Source organism: Primulina tabacum, chromosome 4, assembly GCF_025594145.1.
Source record: "Primulina tabacum isolate GXHZ01 chromosome 4, ASM2559414v2, whole genome shotgun sequence".
NCBI classification, from domain to species: Eukaryota; Viridiplantae; Streptophyta; class Magnoliopsida; order Lamiales; family Gesneriaceae; genus Primulina; species Primulina tabacum.
In genome coordinates this window covers 12,908,394-12,922,140 of record NC_134553.1, presented here as the reverse complement: position 1 = coordinate 12,922,140, position 13,747 = coordinate 12,908,394, and the positions used below count along the sequence as shown (strand labels likewise).

Sequence of the window (13,747 nt, the reverse complement as noted above, 5' to 3'; positions counted from 1 at the left end):
CGTATATTTTTGGGATACTAGAACCGAATATAAAATTTGGGTTATCAAGGATAAGCGAATTTCGAGAACGAAATTCAATTTAAGGGGGGGAGATTGTAACGCCCCGAAAATTTAAAGGCCCATGCGAACCACATGCATTTGAATTATTAAATTCTCCTGTATTTTAATTAAATGTTTTAATTGCATGAATTAATTATGTTGTTCATATTTGCATGTTTAAAATATATTTTTAAAGGTTATTCGAGTTGCGATCGAGGAACGGAGACCGAGGGCTGAAAAATAGAAAATGTTTTTATTAAATAATTGTTTTTAATTATTTAAAATATGGGTGATGTTTTTTCTTATTTTTGAAAATAAGGGGGTTTTGAGGTGATTTTATACGCCGGGGTGTAAATTTTATCGGTGTTGGATTTTCAACAAAAATATGAACATATTAGGAACCCGGCTAATAAATTCACAAACTTTCCTAAACAAAATTATTTTAAAACCTTAATTAAGCACTAATGGGCCTAATTACCTATTTCATGGGCCTAAGCCTTATTAGTGATTAATTAAGAGTATTTAAAGTACAAAAACCCTTCCCCACCCTCATTGTCACACGCCACTTTCATAATTCAGCACACCAATTCTCCCCAATCATAATACACGATACACACACAGAATATTTTGAAGAGAAAAGTTCGAAAGTTCAAGGAGGATTCAGCCTAGGTTTCTTGTCGCCGTTCTTCGCTTCGTCAACGGATATTCGTGCGTTAAATACGCAAAGGCACACCATATTCTCCTTTTACTCATCATTCACACCATAGTATTTTATTTAATTAAATTTTGCATGAAAAACAAGTGATTTCTTATTTATTTTCGTTTTAAAAGAACATGGATTTTTAAAGCTTGGGTATTGTTTCAAAATAATGTTTGTATGTTTGAAAAGGGACTGCCATGAGTTAGGGATTGAACAAGCGTGTTTTTACATGAGTTAGAGTCCTAGAAACACAACCCACAAACTGCACAACATGATAGAATTAAAGCTGGAACAACCGAGGGGGACAAGGGTAAGCCGTGGGACATGTGCGTTTGTTCTAAATTCAAAGAGTTCGGTTTCAATACATGGGGTCACGGGACTTGGACCAGGGCATGGCTAGGGTCTGTTATGGGTCAAGGGAAGAGTCCTAGCCATGCTAGGACTCGAGACAAGAGGTTGGGAAGGAGTCCTAGCAAGCTAGGACTCCAACCCGTGCGATGCAGGGAAGTAGCGCAGGTTGACAGCTGGGTTAGGGAAGAAGGGGCTCGGCCTGGGGTCTTTGGGCTGGGCTAGGTTAGGTCCTTAGGGTCTTAGGAGGGTGCTTGACGGGCTGGTTCAAGGGGTGGCTCGATGGGTAGAGGCCTAGCATCAGAAAACGTGAGGAAGGTGCAATGGCAGCAAATTGTGCGCAGCTGCTGTCTTGTTCAGTGGCTCGCTGCAGGTGGATCCAGGGCTTGGGTTGGTCCGGGCTAGGTCTAGGCGTGGTCTAGGGAAGGTTAGGGTCGTGAGGGGTCGAGGGGTTAGGGCCTGGAGGTGTCCTAGTTGACAAGGGAGCCTAATACACAAGGGTACTAACTCACGCACACATGCATTCTGGTCTGTAGTTCAGCAGGCTTTTTGAGCGGGTTAGGGTCATGTTTTTGGGCTGGGCTTGCACAGTAGGGTCCCTAGATGGGTTGGCTAGGTTTTGGCTCAAGGTGGCTCGGGCGTGGCTCGGGTAAATTAAGAGATGGCTCGGTGTGTTCGTCGAAGGGTCAAAAACGAGATTAATTAAGCCAAAATTGATTTCATGGGTCCACGGGGGTGGATCATGACATGGAAGGGTAGAATAAATAATAAAAAGGCTATGTTAAAAATTTGGGATCAAAATAACGAGTTTTGGATTTAATCGAGATTTAATCGCCGCACGAAACGTTAATTAACGAATTAATTGAAATGCCTCGTTTTATGCTTTATAAAATTATGAAAAATTAGGTTTAAGCTTGAATAATTATTAGAAGTCTAAGTTTTTAATTTGGGAATTTTATATTAAGGTTTGGTTTAATTCGGGATTAAAACGTGTTAATACGTCTTATTTAAAGATTAAATTAAAAGTCCTCGATTTAAGCTAAATAAAAATATGGAAAAATTCATGTAGGCTTAAATAATTATTTGGGACATGTTAGAGTCAAAGAAGTTAAGAAAAAGTCAAAAACGGGAAATTATACGTCCAGGGGTAAAACGGTCATTTTACACCTAGAAATTAGTAAACGTCATGGCAGTGTCCTAAATGCTGTTTTTATGAAATTACGATTATTTTTAAATGTTTATGAATTGTTCATGATTAAAATATGATTTTTGAATGTCTAAATGATTTTTATGATTTAAGAAGACATTTAAAATACATGTTGCATGCTTGGTTTCAAAAATGAAAAACGTAATGATATTCATGATTTTTCTAAAGTGATGTGAATGAAAAATGTTGAAGGATGTGAAATAATTGTGACTAATTCGTTAATGTTGACGACATCGTGAGGGTTATGGTCCCAGTGGGAGCCCGACGATCGTGTTTCCATCATTGCGAATATGTGGTAACGGTTTTGTGGTAACGGAAGAATGGGAATATCGTGAGGGGAAAAGGCCCTAGAGGGAGCCCATTTATGGGAAAAGGCCCCAGAGGGAGCCCCGACGATCGTATTTCTATTCGAATCATGATAGGCCAGGGCCCAGTTGACCGGTGAGAGTGTTGCTGGTGTCCCCCGCCGCCCAGTACTGTGGTTTTATGTAGATGGATCCATCGACCCTCATGAGCATGATCAGGAAAGTCACAATTAACGATCTGAATTCAACAAAAGAAAAGAGAAAAAGAAAAGGAAAATGTTCATGATCATGTTAAAGGTTTTATGTCATGTCATGTTGAGGAAAAAGGAAAAAGTTAAGGTTTATGATTGCATGTCATGAAAAAGTATTTTATGAAAATTTTTATGTTTAAAGTTTTATGCATCATGAAAATGTTTACGAAAATGTTTATGTTTATGCATCTTCATGAAAACGATATTTTAAGTACAAATATTTTTCACCGTTATATGTTAACTGTATTACGTATTACTCGTTATCAATAATATGACGTGTTGAGTCTTTAGACTCACTAGGTGTGTATGATGCAGGTGATTATGATAATATGTTAATGGAGGTCTTGATGGTTGATTTGACTGGACTGGAGGTGCACATAACCCGAGGACCGACGCTAGTTTTCCGCACTAGTTATGATTTATGATTTTAAGTTATATTAAAGATATTTTTATGACTTTTATTTATGTTATGAGAGATTTTTGAGAGGTTATAGTATGGGCTATACTTTTCAAATTATTGCTTTTTTAGGTTTGGTAAAATATGCGACGATTTCATTTTATCACTATTGCACTTGGTTTTTAAAATGCTAGTTGGTTAATGTTTAATTTTAAAGGGTAAAATATTTTATAAAAATATTTTCATGTGAGAAAGGTACATGGCCGAAAATTGAGTGTTTTAAAAAAAAAATAATTTCTAGCACTTTTTAAGAAAACGAACAACAGACGTTTCAGGATTTTAGATGATGATGGTTTTATAATAAGTTTTCCAAGAGAACATGATTTGCATTGAAACTTATTATTTTGAAAGATCTTTTGGTCTTTCAGCGGATGACCATGTGTATTTTCTATAATTTTTCGCATCATTATTGAACCAGGATATCCTAATCGATCATGACAATTGATAATATTTAAAATTTATCAACTACCATGTTTGATTCAATTTGACTTAAATGTGTATAATGCAATCCAATAGGGAGCATTGATAGTTTTTCAACTACATATTTTTTTCCTGATTTATTAATGGTAAGACACATATATTTCTCATTTCCTTCAATTATTGTCTGAGTACCATACCCATGTGAATATAGGTCATTAAAACTCAATAAATTTTTTTTCGATTGTAGTGAAATGTGAATACAAATCATCATTTATCAGGAATTTTGTACTATTAGGAAACAATAAATATGCTTTACCACAATCTTTAATCAAGTCTACAGGACCTGATATTGTATTCACCATTGTTTTTGTTGGTTTTAGTTCCAAGAAATATCTTTTATCTTGGAGAATAGTGTGCGTTGTACCACTATCAGGTATGCAAATTTTCATGGGATTAATTCCCTGTTTATTTTTATTCATAACAGTTTTCATATTTGAATTTTAAAAAAAAATATGCAATGAAAAAAATTAATGACAATACATATGTAATTTATTGAAAAATAAAAGATATATCATAATTGTACAATAAAACATTAATATATGAGCACATGAAAAATAAATATTTTACATTTCAATTCCACCAATATATTAATCATTTTCAGATAAATCATTAATAAAATTTGCAACATCAAAATGAGTTGAATCACTCAAACGGCCATTGTGTTCAGTGAAGTTGGTCTTTTTTTTAATACTTTATTGATTCTTTATAGAGTTTACAAAGATGCTCGGGGACTCAACAAATACGAGACCAATGTCCTGGAGTACCGCATCTAAAACAAAAAGTGATTTTTATTAACATTCATGTTCTCATGATACCTTTTCACTGGATGATTCCTGACGCCCTTTTGAGATGAGTTATAAAAGTAACTATCTCGATTGTTTTCAAAACCACGGCCGCGACCGCGACCACGACCACGACCACTTCCACGTCCACGTCCACGACCACAACCTCGATTTGACCTCGACCAAAACCTTGTCTTTGACTTTTATTTTGGTTTCCTGGTTTAAATTAATTTTTGCTTACAACATTTACTTCTGGAAATGCTGTTGATCCAGTAGGTCGGGACTGATGATTTCTCATTAGCAGCTCGTTGTTCTTTTCTGCCAAAAGAAGACATGCGATAAGTTCAGAATATCTTGCAAATCCACGCACTCTATATTATTGTTGTAGTTATATTTGATGCGTGAAAAGTGAAAAATATTTTTTCAAGCATTTTCGATTCCATAATCTCATGTCCACAAAATTTTAATTGCCAGATTATTCGTATTCTCTGACTTTCTTAAAATCTTGGAATCTTAACGTATTTCATTCATCACTGGCGGTCGAAAATATAACTTTCCTTATATGTTCAAATCTTTCTTTTAATCATTTCCATAAAGCCATGTGATTTTTTCAATGAGATATTCACATTTTAATCATTCGTCAAGATGTCGACACAAAAATACTATAACTTTTGCTTTTCTTGAGATGATAAGATATCATTTTCTTTAATAGTCCCACTTAGACCCAATGACTCAAGACGCATTTCTACATCGAGAGTTCATGACATATAATTTTTTCTCGTAATGTCGAGCACAACAAATTCGAGCTTTGCCAAATTTGACATGGTGGTACTAGAAAAATAACGATGCATTTTTCTCAGTTAAGTTCTAAATCTATTAATATGACAATAAAAAGTAACTGATAAATTATAAGTACAAACATTCTTGAAAATAAAAAAAAACATGAGGCGGATATTTTCCGATAAATACAAGACTAGTGAGTATAATAACAAAAATAATTATACAAAATAACCTTGAAAGAACCATCTTCTTCTTCTTCGAAAACTTTGATGAATAAAATTTTTAGGGAGGAAGAGTAAATTTGGAGTGATTGAATGACCGTAACAAAATCTTAAAAAATTAATGTATGTATATGTAAATTAATGGTAATAATATGATGTATATAATATTAATCATGTTTAAATAATTATGTATAACACATCACAATATTATAATGAGGTATCAGATACTCCTTTTATATAATACTGTGACATTATACAAATATATACATAATTACTATATAACACAATAAAAATATATAAACAGTGAAATAATCATATCACGTTATTATAATAAGGTGTAACATGATATTATTCAAATATATATACAATATATAAACAGTAACACAATAAAATTATATAAGCAGTGTAATAATATAATCACATAACATGATATTATATATTAAATATATATACAATAAAAATAAATAAACAGTAAAATAAATATTCTTACTTTTGAATATTGTTACCTTTTTCTTATGTTTTGGAGCTTGAAAAAATATGAAGAACCAAACCATCGAGTATCGTGCTGATAACGTATTAAAAGTAAAAATTTACGACAAAAAATAAAAATCTCAAACTCACAAAATTAATTAAACTGCACACTTCATAATTTTTTTGTCTACTCAATTGTGTTTTTCTTCACAAATTGAGAGACTTATTTATAGAATTTTTTTGAAAATAATCCAAAAATAAATACATCATTACATACATCATCACACACTAATTTTCAATATTTATGACTCTTATTTTCAACACTCAATCTTTTATTTTCAACAATATGAACTTTTTCTTTCCTATATATATTTATTATCCATATATATATATGTCTGTATTCACACACAGATACATATGTTATGTATGCATAAAATGAATATATATCCACTAGTTTTGATGGTACTTCCAGTATTGTGTGGCTCTTAAATATATGGGTCCATTGTTTTATTTGTTGGAGTAGTGTTTTTCTGCACTCAAGGCATAGCGGAAATTTAAAAAATTTAATTTTGACATTCAAATTGTTCATTGTTGGATGTCCTACGAATAAAACATCTATATGGTGTTTAGAATTGTTTACCTTTGCCTATTTAACGTCAGCTCCAACTATACCAGTTTTTAAGCAGATATAGCACTTCTTGTAATTTGCTACGAATAGATCTCTCATTTGACCGTTTAATTAGGTCCACGATTAAAGACTTGATTCCTTGTTTAGATCGCACTAAAGATCTTAAACTATTTTGCGTCAAGACTGAATCTCCGGAATTTCAGAATCCTGAGACGATGTAAAATTAAATACATATACACATATGTATACATATAGACATCATTATTTAATTTCTTAATTAGTTGTTAAAAAATTAATTAATCAATTCTAATGTACATATAATAGTCACCACTACTAACATTATTATTTAATTAGTATATTCTAAATTTAATAAATAAATAATGGCTAATTCATTATAACCCTACCGATGATCGGACAATGTGGATGTATAGATGATACAAATCTTGTTCATATAATGAAAATTGAAAATTTTTAATATCAAAATTTTCACTTATATTTTTTTGCAGTTGTCAGTTTTGTGAACTCTTTCACCAAAACAAGCATTTCTACTCCTCCACGTTTAATTTGCAGTTAAACTAAATTCCACAACTTCCCATACATGGGACCTACTTATAAATTCATTTATAAGCAATTTATTTGATCTTCATCAAACTACAGTCGCCAAATTTAACTATTTGAACTTGACTATCTCAATGAAAACATAAAATCCGATACTTGATCCCGTAGGTATCATTGATAGTGCTTACAAGAACCTTAAGTTATGATTAACATATATTATTGTCCCTTCATCTCATATATCCCAATTGAATATGCAACCATTGATATATCGATAGTTGCATATGAATTCGATAACGATGTGATATATATTTGAGTAATAACAGAGACATAGTATGTGCAACCGAGAAAACACATTTCCAAAATATACACGTCTTATTCTGGCTAGAGATTACTTGCACTATTAACTCACCAGATCACATATGATATCTTCGCCCGTAGGAAAATGATGAAATCTCGACTACAATGTATCGGTTCTTATGTATTTCAAAACTATACCCAATCTCGCCATCTGATGACCTTAAATGGAGTCACTAAACGGATCAAAGTGTATGTTAGTACGTAGAGCATGTACGTTATTCCGGGTCAAAGGATTAGTATGTATAACCATAACCGCGAATTATATTACTCGATAAGTGATAACTACTTAGACAGTCTGAAGTAGAGTTCTTCAGTGCATCATCAAATGATCACACATCTGTATGAATTGACATTTTCATGCCCTTACCAATGAAACACGACGTTTACATCACAAATTCTAGTCTCAAGCTCAAGCGATCTTTATCCTTATTTTAGGCGGCTAATTTGACTAGAAACCTGTTTAGAATATATAATATATTTCCTAATGAGTTTCATGATCTTGCTTTGGGAGGCAGATCTTATGGTACATTTAATATATTTCAAAGACTTTATCTATGAAGCTTGCATGAGTATACAAATAAAATAAATATCATAATTAAATAAAATCATAAAATATTAAAATAAAGATTGTTCTAAAATAAAAAATTAATAAAACTCAAATCATAAATTGATCACTTGATAGACACAAACTCTAACATTATTCGTCCCCTTATTTCCCCCAACATCTCTGTTGAAGAGAGGCCCATTTTTCCTGCTATGTAACCGTCCCTATCTTGCTTTTGATAGATTGCTTCAGGGCTTGTTCATGATGCATGTCCTTTAAAGTCCACAACCCTTTGTGTTTCAAGTGCTTGAAATGAAGACTCTTGGTTAATGACTCTCTTTTGTATCAAAAGAAGTCCTTTAAGTAGTATTTTTGAGATGATTTTTTATTGGGTGGGTCTGAGGCTCAGAATCCTCAGTTTCTTGGATTTTTGAATTCTTGGATGAAACAAAATCCCACTGTTCTTTTCCTTTATTTTCTTCTTCATGCAAGTAAATTAAAATAGCTCACTTTATGCATTTGGCTTTTCATTTTTGTTGCGTTGTTCTTCAGAGTTGTGGTGGGGTTTGAGTACTTTCTTGTTCATTATTAGCTTTTTACTTCCTCATTCTTTATAGCAAAATGGTAAAAAACCACAGCTAATTTCGACACTACGTTGGCTTTTGATTTCTACACTGTTTAGGGATAAAGGGTAACCAACGATTTCCTACATATACTTCTGGTCAATGTAGTTTCACAAGGCTCTCACGTCTTGTATTTTCACCTCTTGGCTAGCTAGCACACCTTATGTATCTTTGTTTGTTTTACTTTCATATTATTTCAACTGGTGTATTTTTTCAGGGACTGAATCAGCTGCACAGTTCCACGGATAGCCAGGTATGTCTAAATTATTCTCGATGAAAATAAGTTCTGCTCCAGAAGAAACTGTTGTTTTATTTGTTTAATTAATTGCTTCAATATGATGATCAGATCTGATAGGGTAGACTTTTACACTCTTCATTTTCCGTTCGAAAAAGGAATATGAATTAATTTTCTTTTAGTGCCGTACTCGTTTTCTTGTATATTATGATTGTTATCTTTACTCTATTAAGAAAAAAATTCCCAGAGCATGATGTTTAAGAAATTCCAAGAAATGTGCAAATTTGATATTTAATTGTTTGAATACTGATTAACTGCATGTTATCAAATCAACTTGCTCAAGATTTGAAATAGGGGCATTTGAGAAACTCTATATTCTTATGGCTAAGATTTGAGCTTGTTGTATTAACCAAACATGCTGGACTTGCCTGGCCTTATCTTGTAATATTTGACGTTTTTTTTCTAAAATATATCTGTTGAGTACTCGAATTCTTGAATACTGACTTGTCATGCATTCTTCAGCTTATCAACTCCAAAGATCAACACACAGGAATGCTTATTCTTTAGCATTTGAAATCTGGACCTGTCTGAATGATTTAGAAGCTCTAACTGGTTTGGTTGGGTTACGGGATCCGATCAACATGAAAAACTACGCAAGTGAATCACATTCTGTTGTTACAGATGTGAACTCGTTGAATTCAGCTCTAGCGACGGTCGGTTATTCAGATTCGGTTTACAAGCTAAACCGTAACCATGCCATATCCGGATTTCCCGAACCTTTATCCTTCGTAAAAGCTGTGAACAATCTCGTTTGTGGGCTGAAAGTTCCGTTTCCACAGGGTGAATGTGATGAGGGTGAGTGTTGTGTGTATCAGAATGTAGGTGTTGTGCGTAGGTGTTGTAACACCCACGACAACATGCAGCGAAAATTATAGTTTAACACATTAACACACAACTGGAATGACAATAATACGAGATACGAGAGATAAATTATGCACAAGTATAAAATACTTGCGCGGTGCCTCAGGGCAAAATAATTCACTAGAAAAACTTGTAAGTTTACAAAAACCAAAACTAGTGAAAGAATAAAACAACTCCCTTATTAAGGCGAGTAACAAATTGCATCCTAAACCTCTAACAAACCGTATAAGCAAAATACATAGGATGCATCAACTGAGAAGTGAAAAAGTCTTCAAAAATCAGCGCACTAATAAAAAAAATGATTAGGTGTTGTCTTCAAAAAACCCCTTGTATGCACTTCACAGCAACACTTTAATACTGGCAGGAGATTGCTTCGATCTCGGAAACTCTCCGTATGAATTCGTCTCTCACCAGGATTCTTATGCTCTATATCGTCACTCTACCTTGTTTCTTCTCCTTTGAGTCCTATTTAACATAGAAACCCTATATCATTAGGAAACAAACTCTTTTTAAAACAAGAATAATATATTAAAGATATTGTGATATCATATCTCAAAGATATTATGCTATCACATCTTAAGGATATTATGAGTCATATCAAATGTAGTCTCATATCAAATATTAGATTTACATGAGATCATATTGTCAATTTCGAGATTATTCTCATGTCTAGAAAGGCAAAATATTAAAGATAAAAAAGGAAAATATATCAAGGAATAAAATTCCTTTCATGGACAATTAATGAATCGGGATGAAATTTGGAATTCAAACATTCAAGATCCAAACCAAGTTATGGAGGGGATCCCCTTTCCCACTGTCAACCCTGCTGCCACTCTTTCATCTGCGAGAAATGGCACGTTAGATCATCAAGAAAAGCTACCGAATTTCGGTCATTGTGCTTATCCGTTTGATGGCTCTTCCAATGTGGTGTATTCTTCATTTGAGACTATAAACCATGGTTATGAGAGTTTACCCTTCGACTGTAGCACTAAATGGGACCTCAACAAATTTGTAATTCCTGAATATTTTGAGAGAGTAATTGGAAGAAATGGAGTTCAACCACTTAATCCGGCTGAGATCTCCTTCCCTAACGAATGGGATTTTTTCACAAAATACGGCTGCCACAAACTCTAATAGCCGAGGAAATTCTCGATTTAGCAATGAGTTGTCTCTAAGTCTTGCCTCATCTCAACCTTCTACCGTGCATGGAAGATCCATTCGAAATTAATGCTCAGAACAGACATCTTGCAGCAGTAACAATCTTTCATTGAGCTTTGATTCTTACAAGCAGCTCCAACCATCACCACTGTTGGGATCAAGATTATTCCAAGCAATGCAAGAAATTCTTGCTAAAATTGCCTGTTATGCACTCGTAATAATTCAACTGCTGGTGTAGATAAACTGCTGGTGTAGATAATGGGATTAACGTTCAGGTTTTGAGCTCCCGTGGAATTTTTCCAAGTGACAAGTGGGAGTTTGAAGCAAACAAGAAGCATATGCTGGCTTTATTGCAAATGGTTAGTCGGTGTTTACCCTATGAATTGACATACATAGATTACAATTCATAAATACTATTTTAAAAGTTCATCTTATTCTTAAGCTTCGCATGTTGAATTTAGATTGACGAACAATACAATCGATGTTTGGATGAGGTCCACATGCTAGTCTCTGCATTTCATGCTGTAACTGATTTGGATCCCCATCTACATGCTCGATTGCGGGAGAGAATTAGTCGCTATATTCTTGCAATGGGAACAAATCTTAACGAAGGGAAAGTTCAAGAAAAAGAAGAGAAGTCATTCAAGACATCTTTCATCCAAAAACAATGGGATCTTCAGCAGCTAAGAAAGAGTGATTCTCAATTATGGAGGCCTCAAAGAGGACTACCTGAAAGATCCGTCTCAGTTTTAAGGGCATGGATGTTTCAGAATTTTCTTCATCCGTAAGTGGCCAATATTCGCATATCCTTGTCGTGTCTTCCATACAAGTATCAAATCAACTTCAATATCAAAATATCTGTTCCATTCATCTAAGATGGTTACCAACAGAGATTGGCTTTGAGTTGAACTTGTCTTTTAGGATATGAATGATTTGATTTGTCAATTGGAGTTCATTCTCACGAGTGTTCTCCTAATTCATCAGGTATCCAAAAGATGCAGAGAAGAACCTTCTGGCTATAAAAAGTGGATTGACTAGGAACCAGGTGAGCTATTAACTACTTGTTATCCTCTAGCCGAAGATCAAAACTTGTTTATTGAATGTTGCTTCCTGTGACGATACGTCGACATATAATTTCAGATGAATATTTCTGTCTAGGTTTCGAATTGGTTTATAAATGCTTGTGTTCGTATGTGGAAGCCAATGATAGAGGAAATGTATGCAGAGACGAGCAGGAGGTATCTCTTTGTTGATTACTTGCTTTACAAATTGTTTATTTTAAATGTGTCTTTTTCTTTTTCCTTGTTCATATTTTAAATATGTATGATTATTAGTATTAAATTTTTTTTATGTCTACCCACATGATAATATGTTATTTTTATCTAATGATATCTTTTCATTATGTAAATTAGTATTTGGTTTTGTTATGCCTACCCACATTATAATTTGTTATTTTTAATCCAATAATTTAAAGTATATCAAATAGATGTTAAATCTGAATTCTTGAATGTGTTGTTAAATGAGGAAGTTCTTGTAGAACAACCACATGGCTTTGTTGATCACACTCACCCTGATTATGTTTACAAACTTGACAAAGCACTGATTTGGACTAAAGCAAGCCCCGAGAGCATGGTATGACACATTAATTAAATTCTTGCTTGAGCATGCTTTCTCAATTGGAACGGTCGATAAAACCTTGTTTAAATTTCAAAAAATGATCACTCACTATTTGTACAAATATATGTGGACGATATTATTTCCGGATCAACTAACCCTAAACTATGTGAGAGATTCTTTAAAATAATGCAGGAGCAGTTTGAAATGAGTGTGATGGGCGAATTAAATTACTTTTTAGGATTGCAAGTCAAGCAGTCCGAAAATGGTATATTTATTAATCAAGCCAAATACACTCGAGATATGCTAAAAAAATTCGGCATGGAAAATTGCTCTCAAGCCATCACCCCGATGAGTTCATCAATCAAATTGGATAAAGATGAAGGGGGAATTTCTGTAGATACAAAAATGTACATATGGTTAATTGGTTCATTACTATATTTGACTGTAAGTCGACCAGATATTATGTTTGCTATATGTTTATGTGCACAGTTTCAAGTTAAACCAATGCAATCTCATTTTATTGCTGCTAAACACATACTTAAATATCTTAAAGGTACTACTAATGTGGGTCTTTGGTATCCCAAAGATTCAAGTCTTAATCTTGTAGGCTATTCAGACGCAGATTATGCTGGATGCGAAATCGACAAAAAAAGTACGAGTGGTTCATGTCAGTTCTTAGGCGAAAGACTAATATCATGGCTTAGTAAGAAATAGACGTCAATTACTACATCAACCGCTGAAGCAGAATACCTTGCGACTGAAAGTTGTTGTGCTCAGATGCTGTGGATACAACAACAATTGAAAGACTATGTGTTGGAAACTAAATTGCGGCGTTTGACAAAATATGAATCAACTGAAAATACGAACCAACTGATCGAGTAAACTGAACTCAGCAACTGGACTTAATAACTGAAATCAACTGACTGATCAGTTGGAAACTGATTAACTGACTGATCAGTTGGAAACTGATCAGTTGATACATTCAGCCGTATGCTAAGCACCCTTCAACTGAACATATCTCGGGAAAGAACAATCAACCGTCAAGAGACATAGAAGATTGCAACG

At 33.7% G+C, this 13,747-nt stretch overlaps 1 pseudogene; it reads left to right on the top strand.

Moving 5' to 3' along the window:
* The first annotated feature begins 10,553 nt into the window (after window positions 1–10,553).
* On the top strand, window positions 10,554–13,396 carry LOC142541841 (homeobox protein ATH1-like; annotated as a pseudogene).
* The last annotated feature ends 351 nt before the right edge of the window (window positions 13,397–13,747 follow it).